The sequence below is a fragment of the Aplysia californica genome, unplaced genomic scaffold (genome assembly GCF_000002075.1).
Source record: "Aplysia californica isolate F4 #8 unplaced genomic scaffold, AplCal3.0 scaffold00447, whole genome shotgun sequence".
In the NCBI taxonomy this organism is placed as follows: Eukaryota; Metazoa; Mollusca; class Gastropoda; order Aplysiida; family Aplysiidae; genus Aplysia; species Aplysia californica.
The window spans coordinates 615,574-623,515 of record NW_004797717.1 but is presented as its reverse complement, the minus strand read 5'-3'; the positions used below and the strand labels follow the sequence as shown (position 1 = coordinate 623,515).

General features: G+C 39.4%; 1 protein-coding gene across 1 annotated transcript in view; it reads right to left on the bottom strand.

Moving 5' to 3' along the window:
* Positions 1-7,942, bottom strand: part of LOC100533316 (glutamate receptor subunit protein GluR7) — a gene marked incomplete at its 3' end in the record, with an annotated part of 195,730 nt that overhangs the window by 33,161 nt on the left and 154,627 nt on the right. The window contains 1 exon segment of the mRNA NM_001204614.1: positions 7,106-7,145.

Below are 7,942 nucleotides of genomic sequence, written 5' to 3'. Positions count from 1 at the left end.
CACACACACACACACATACACACACACACACACACACATACACACACACACTCACACACGCTCTCTCTCTTTCTCATATCATAATATTATATTTGTGGAAGTTCGTCACTTTGGTCGCCTCAAACTTCCGAACCCCTTAACTTTCGAATCTGAACAAATTAACGATGGTTCAGAATCATTTAAAGGGTGTACTGTTATTTTAAGGAGTCTAAAGTCACTGTAGTTTAATTTTCAGTTTTTCATTAGTTTCGTTTAGATCTAATCTTGGGAAAGTCCGTCTTCTAAGGCGCCATTGTAAACAAGTGAAACTTCCGTTCACATGCAGTGCGCATTGCACTCACAATGACTTGACGGTCCATTCTTTTGAGTCCCGTTCATCGAACGGGATACCCAGCTAGTATATATATATATATATATGTATGTATAGATGGTATATAATGCGCTCTGCCTAGAAAAAGTGTCTGTTTTACACTCATACGTACCATGCATCCAACCCATCCAAAAAAGATGTTATTTATCCGGTAAATGAACTTAAAACATAATCCAGCGTTCATACAAAGTGAAGTGAACGCTACGCTTTTGTAATGCTAGCTGATGCAGTTTCTTTAATTTATTGGTCACGACATACAACTTACCATGTCCACAAACTAAACAAGAATGTCGTCAGATTGCACTGCAAATGTTTATTCTTTTTTAATCAAATGTTTTGTTATGTTGTTGTTGGGTTTTTTTTCAAACACAACCCATCCTTTGACAAACGTTTGGCATAGATTCTAGTTACGTGCCTTTTTAATAACTCTCCTTCTCCCAACATTTCACACTTTAGTTATCTGACAATTTCGACGAAAAGAGTAAGACACGAAAAAAGTAAAGACAGGAAGAGAGATGGAGGTAGCGGGAGTGTTGGGGGGGCGGGAGAGAGATCTCGTCTGTGACTCTTCTATTCGTTCCACTCTCCACGCGATAAAACACCTCACCACACTAACAACACCCCCCCCCTCCCCACACACACACACACACACACACTCACACACAACCACCACCTAACGCGTTTCTTATTTCTTGCTCTACAATTCAATTCCGGATGTTTTTGTCCCTCGTAAACAACCAACCTCATCCCCCTCCTTCTCCTCTCCATCTCCTCTTCCAATTCCAGACTGTCCCTCGACTCTCTGCTTATCGTCTCGTTGCATCTAACAAGATCGTGTTGTTCCTTCTTTCTTTTTCTTTCTTCTCTCGTCCTTCCATGACAGGCCACAAATGGCGTGGTTCTTTGTGGACGAATGCAAGCGAATGTAACGAGTTGAGAGGCAAATGCAACGGGTTGAGAAAAATACGCTTGAAGAAGCCGAGTAAAAGAAATGCATGTAATATATAAATGGGAAGTACGGCAAAAAGAAATTGGCACAAAAAGTTTTTAGATGGATAGATAAACAGTAGATAGATTCCTGTGTTTCCAAGACAGATAGAAAGATATACGCCTAATGATAGACGGTTCATGTTTTGCGTCCAAACTGACACAGCTTTCTTATCATCCAGGAAATGGGATGCTTCTACCATGCCTGCTGGGGTCAACATGGGTTAAAGGAGGTTCTACAGCCCGGTAAACAAACGGATATACTTAATAAAACAATATATTTTCCCACAACCGACACAAATATATTCTGCTTGAAACGAGAAAAAAGCCAAAACATAACACCACATACGCCGGTCAATGGCTGCAGAAAAAACGTTTTCTCAGTTTAATGTTGTCCGCTCTTTGACAAACCAAACCAACTGTAAGGTCCCTTTCCACACCGTTAGCAAGCAAGTTAATGGAGCAAACTATTTTATAGACATCCGTGACTTTGGTAAGTGTGTCTTGCGTTGAGAAGTTTGCACATGTAGCTGATATGAGATGTTTTACAGTTTGCTACGTACCGCCATGTTAAGCTATAGTTCATCTTTAGTCAGTGTGGTGTGTGTGTGTGTGTGTGTGTGTGTGTGTGTGTGTGTGTGAGAGAGAGAGAGAGAGAGAGAGAGAGAGAGAGAGAGAGAGAGAGAGAGAGTTAGTCTGCTCGGATAATATATTCCGTTAAGCCCTTAAAGGCCTGGGCAAGAGAGGTGAAAGTAGCCCGCCTCCTCCATGATCTCACTTGTTTGGATTGAAATGATAGATATACAGTAAAAACAAGTGAGGACAATCGTCTGTGGTGTAGCAGTTGGTCCGTTTGCCGTCGTACGCAGTAGACATAAGTTTGATTTTCGTATCTGGATGTAATTTTAATAGAAAAGCGATGTACACTTGGACCTAATATCCCTCTCAGCACGTTTTGGTCCTGACTGGCACGACTGAAGTAACCCAACCTCAGATTAAGTTAATTGTGTTAGTAATACATTCTGTAAATGGGAGAGTAAAACATCTACAATTGCATTTGTTACATTACAAGGCGCCATATTGTACCTGAAGTTCTGTTATTAATCATTTCATGGGATATTTTCCTGAACATCTTTCCAAATTAGGCGTAATGTTGGTGGGGGCAAGAATAGAAGAAATACCGCACACGGTGAGTGTGTATGGAGATGGCGGTGGGGATAGGGGTGGTGGGCACTTAGACCTTCTTTGGTGTCATAAATGTGTTTTGTTTCCAGTGACAAGGACCGTTATTTCAGAATAAAGGAAAAAAGATCATTCCAGAAATCCAGACACTGTTTTCCGAGAGCGTGATAAGAATTGACCTGTTACTCTTGACTATTTGAGGAGACCATCAAGCGCCCATTTCTGAAGTCGGGCGCAATCATTACTGTTAAGTGATGTATGACCACCCCAGTCCCAAGTCGCTTGGCGATTACGGGTAGACAGACCCCCCATCCCCTCCCCCACTCCCATGGACCACACCATACTAGCGAGAGTCATTTCCAGAGTAACTGACGTGGAAATTGGACGGGCCTCGTGTTTTTTCATCACACTCTAATACGGCAGTTCCTGGACCATTTCCGTCAGCAGAAGTAAAAGACGGACAGAATACTCTCCCTTGCACGAACCAAGTTCCTCGAGGTACTTGAAAATGTTTTGCCGGTACACTTGAGTCGGAGATGTGAAACAACACACGTGTGTCTGTGTAATATACTTACTTAGAAATAAACAGCCGGCGCAGAACACGTTTAAATGATTATTTACAAACCAAGGCCTTTAAAAAAAAGCATTTTCCTTCTTACGACTGTCCATTTAATGCTACTATCGTGGAAATACCATTGACAAAAATAATACTTTCCAAAAGTTCAGTAAACGCAACGAAAAATCAACAATCAGCTACATACACATCTAGAAATAGCTCCTATGGCATTACAATCGTTAAATTAAATCCATTGTAGACTATTATTTAACCCCTCCACGCACTACAGACGGACACAGTTTGGGGGAAAAAGTCTTCATAATGATTTTTTTAAATTTATGCTTTTGAGGGAAGCTGTCGAGTACATTTTTTTCGATACTCTTGTAACGTAAGTATCATTTTGAGGTCAGATCGGATCACTAAAATGTACCGAGAAATTGTATCGAGCACACAAACGCGATGAGAATAGTCCCCCTTGCACGCAGACGAGCTCCCGGAGGCAGGGAAGCTTATCCCCCCTTCATCACTCTCTCACTTAGCCAGGAATGGTGCCGAGGCCTGGCGTATTTGACACCCTTGACTCCATTTCAGTTTGCACTGACGTACATAATGAACTCACTTAACGGAATCTTAAAATCAATATCGATCGGGCGATAAGGCTACAGCGTCCCTATCTGTTGAAGTAATTTGCTCCAAAATTTGACCTATTTTTCAAATCGAAAAACATTAGAACCACTCATGTCTAGAAAGTGATAGAGAAAGTGAATAAACAAGTCTCTTTTATCCCCTTCCAGAAAATTGATCCACAATTTCTTTTTTATAATTTCAATTTCGAATGATGTCACCAGAATTCCTAAAAACAAACTAAAAAAGAAATATTCTTGTCTTGAACATAATTTTAAACTTTCTATAACTACGTCGTGCCGTGTCTACTACTGTCTACCACGTGTCATTCTCCTTTGTAGAACCAGAGCCTGGCCCAACATAAAGAGTATTTTGTTATCTTTCAAATTAATCAGCTAGAGACCACTCAAGCCTTTTCTAATCAGAATTCTTCACTAACATATTAATATCAAGCAAAATAAAGTTTATCCTCATCCCTAGAATATTCAGATTGAGAAGACACTTCATCAATAATGTTTTGAATATCCACTTCACGGCGTCGTTGTTGTTTTACTTTGTCGGGAGTATCTGGTTCCCTCGCATTTACACAATTACAACACGAGTAAAGACTACTCGATTTTTATATAGTAGAGGGTTTTACGGCGCTCGCAACTGCATAAGGTCATACTACTCGATTAAATTTCAATTGCATGTTTTACGCATCCATTAAAATAATTCGAATTAACATATTATTTGAGAGATGCTTAGACACTGTCTGTCTGGGCAAGCACAATCTGCGTTGCATAAAACACAGCAGAGAAAGAGACATAGAGATACGGACAGATAAGATATAGATATTTAGCTCTTGTAGCGGCGGGAAATATGATAAATGAGACAAGCTTGACGAATCTCAAGTAAGAAAGTAACGAAAAAGTTATGAATAGTATCTATAAATAGATAAATAGATAGGTGAAAAAAGATAATAGAACGTGTAAAAAAAGGAAAAGAAATTCATAAACAAATGAATTGTAACCACCAGTCTCCACTTCCCCAAGAGCTGTTCCCTTCTACAACCCTCCGACCACCATATGCGCTACCACATTATTCAAGTGATTTTTCGGGGGGACCGCTCCCTCAAGTCCATTTTGGGGAGTTCCTAATCCGGCCCAGTGAACTCCCTTACTTCCGATACAAGGAAATCCCTCTGAGGGTTATGTCCGGCAAACTGATTGGTCAATGATGTCAACCTCCTCTTCGCTCCCAGAATCTCTATTTTGCCCAATTTCCATAGAGGCCTGGGGGGGGGGGGTGCAGATTTCATACAAACTATTACATTCAGAGATGTAGTTTTTTTCGTTCACAATTACTATTCTTACAAATCAATAGATTGAAATTAAGATCTCACGTTAAGCTGAGTAGATGTAACATGTTGTTTAGTAATAAAAGAACCCAAATAGCTGGTATAGAAAGCCGGGACTCTTTGTTCAGGTTCTTTTTTGATAGATTCTTGCACATGCGAGCAAGTTGTGATTGTTTCTCCTTTGGTTTCACAAGGCGCATTGAAACTAATTGTGTTCAGTGGTATGTATTTCCAAATTACCAAACACATCCTATTAGTTAGTAACCATGGCTTTTTGCAAAGACTCTACGTGTGTATGTTTGATTCCTTATTTATTTGCTGTTCACAACAGATTCCAGCCACATGAATGTTGAGCTGACTAAAACGTTAAATGATGAAGCGTACACAAATAAAAACTTTTTTTGAACCAACGGTCTGTATTTCTTCTCAGTTTTGCACACAAGGAAGGAATAAACTGCCTCCTTAAACATGAGACTGACTGATGGATCGCGAATGTTTTTAGAGAAGTACAACATCCCGGCAGACAGACCCAAGTGCTTTTTAAAATAACTTCCCACGCCGCACGCCGATATCGATCTCAAGTTTTTGCTCGTGCAACGGCGAAGAGCTTAACCATTACACCACAGATGGTGATATTTCAGATATGGGACTGGGAAAACTTTCAGTAAAATATATACAACGGTTCACAAAAATATTGGCTTCATTGTGAACTCGTTTGGTTTGGTTTTGTTCTGTATTTCTTATTTGATTTTTCTTTCTTTGAGACAAGTAGTATAAAGGGCATTTTGATAAACTAGACAAGGATTTCCCACTAATTCGCAATTGTTAAATCAAGTAGGATTAATGACGAGACAATTGAAGCCCCTTATCTCAGAAGGCCTTTTGATGGCGTAGAGGGAGATGGAGAATGACGACGACAGAGTGGTATAAAAACAAAAGCAAGGCCACAGACAGGAATGGATATAGACAGAGGGAGACAAAGGAGGGGAAAATGATGTCATGATAAATTGAGCTGTTGATTTCGTTATGTGGAAAATGGATTGAATAATATTCAGAGACAAACGTACAGGCTGTCTCCCTCGGACTGAGAATGAATCACTGGGAGATATAGATAGATAGATAGATAGAAAGAGAGAGAGAGAGAGAGAGAGAGAGAGAGAGAGAGAGAGAGAGAGAGACTGGAGTTCGGGAAGATAGACATATGGATAGATGGGATATAGATACTTAGATAGATTTATTGATATCTTATATTATTGCTGGGAAACATGCATAGACATTATGGAGATAACGATACATTCACATATTCAGAAAATTGTAGACGTAATTACCTATACAACGGTCCAGCAGGTTTATCATAAAATTCAAAATCTTCGGAGGCTTTAGAAGGATCAGTCTATTACATAATACTTCCACTATTTGGAGGACATATGATGTAGGCCTTATGGCTGTTTATTTACAAAGGATAAATAGATAGATAGATAGACAGATAGATAGATGGATAGATAGATAGATAGATAGACAGATAGATAGATAGATAGATAGATAGATAGATAGATAGATAGATAGATAGATAGACAGACAGATAGACCTTCAAAGCCAAATCAAGACTTGTTTGCTAAATTACTCCGATTGAGATCAGAGAAAGAATGGGGAAACGTGAGATACGACATATGGATAGAGAGAGAGAGAGGGAGAGACAGAGAGGGAAAAAAGATGACCAGCGACAGAGACAGAAATAGACTTGACCGAAAATAGAAACAAGGACAGGACAGGGGAAAGAGAGAGAGAGAGAGAGAGAGAGAGAGAGAGAGAGAGAGAGAGAGAGAGAGAGAGAGAGGGGGGGGGGATGAATTCTGTAGTGGACGTTAGGGAAATGGAGTGGGAGCTAACCAACGGGGAATGTTCTTAGTGCACATCTCTATAAACATAGATCTACATTGACAGGTCGGGGCTGCTCGAAATATTCTGAGTTCGCCTGGAATTATCAGAATCGACACTATGAGGTCATAAGATCAATTAAATAAATAGAAATACAAAGGGCACATACCTCAGTTCAGACACTGGTCTCTTTTATTTCTTTATCAACACTGATGAGAAAACAATTAACCATTAATTGTTGGTGAGGTTTTTAATTGTTGTTGTTTTTTCATAATTTTACATAAGAACAATGAAAAATCCTGTCAGAGCAAAAGGATTATAAATCGCATATATTGTTCCCACGTTTACCCTGGGGGAAAGCTACTGACTGCGGTAGAAATGTACTTTATATAGCAATTTAGAACAAAAGGAAAACAAAAACAAAAACAAAATAATTAACGATTCTAGGAAGTCCCCAGAAAAACCGTACTTCACTGCCATTTAAATTGTGGGCAGTTAGCTCTGTTGGTATTGTGCTCAGCTACAGACCGAGGAATTTAGTTTTAATCTCCGTTAGGCTGTTCTTGAACTTGATTCGTTTAAGGAGTTTCAAGACTTTCCACGTTCCTGGCATTGTTCCTACTAGAAATATATATTAAGTTCAAAGGTCTCGACTCGGAAATAATCGTACTATCTTTGAAAGTCCATAAAATTAGTGCGGTACTCTATTACGAATGTACCAGCATCTGGACAATAAAGATATAAAATCTTACCTTTGTCTTAACTTTTACATCATAAACTATGTTTCATACAGGAATACAGCACATGCTTATGTATCGTACTCCATCGAAAATATTAAAACAAAAGGAACAGTGTGTGTGTGTGCGTGAGGGGGGATGCATCCATCTAAATATTGCCAACATAAAAATAGTCTTTTGAAAAAAAAAATCACACCAAATCAGACCAGAGTATTGAGTATACAAACACCTGTGATCGTGGGTACACCCTCTTAAGCACACTCAAACAT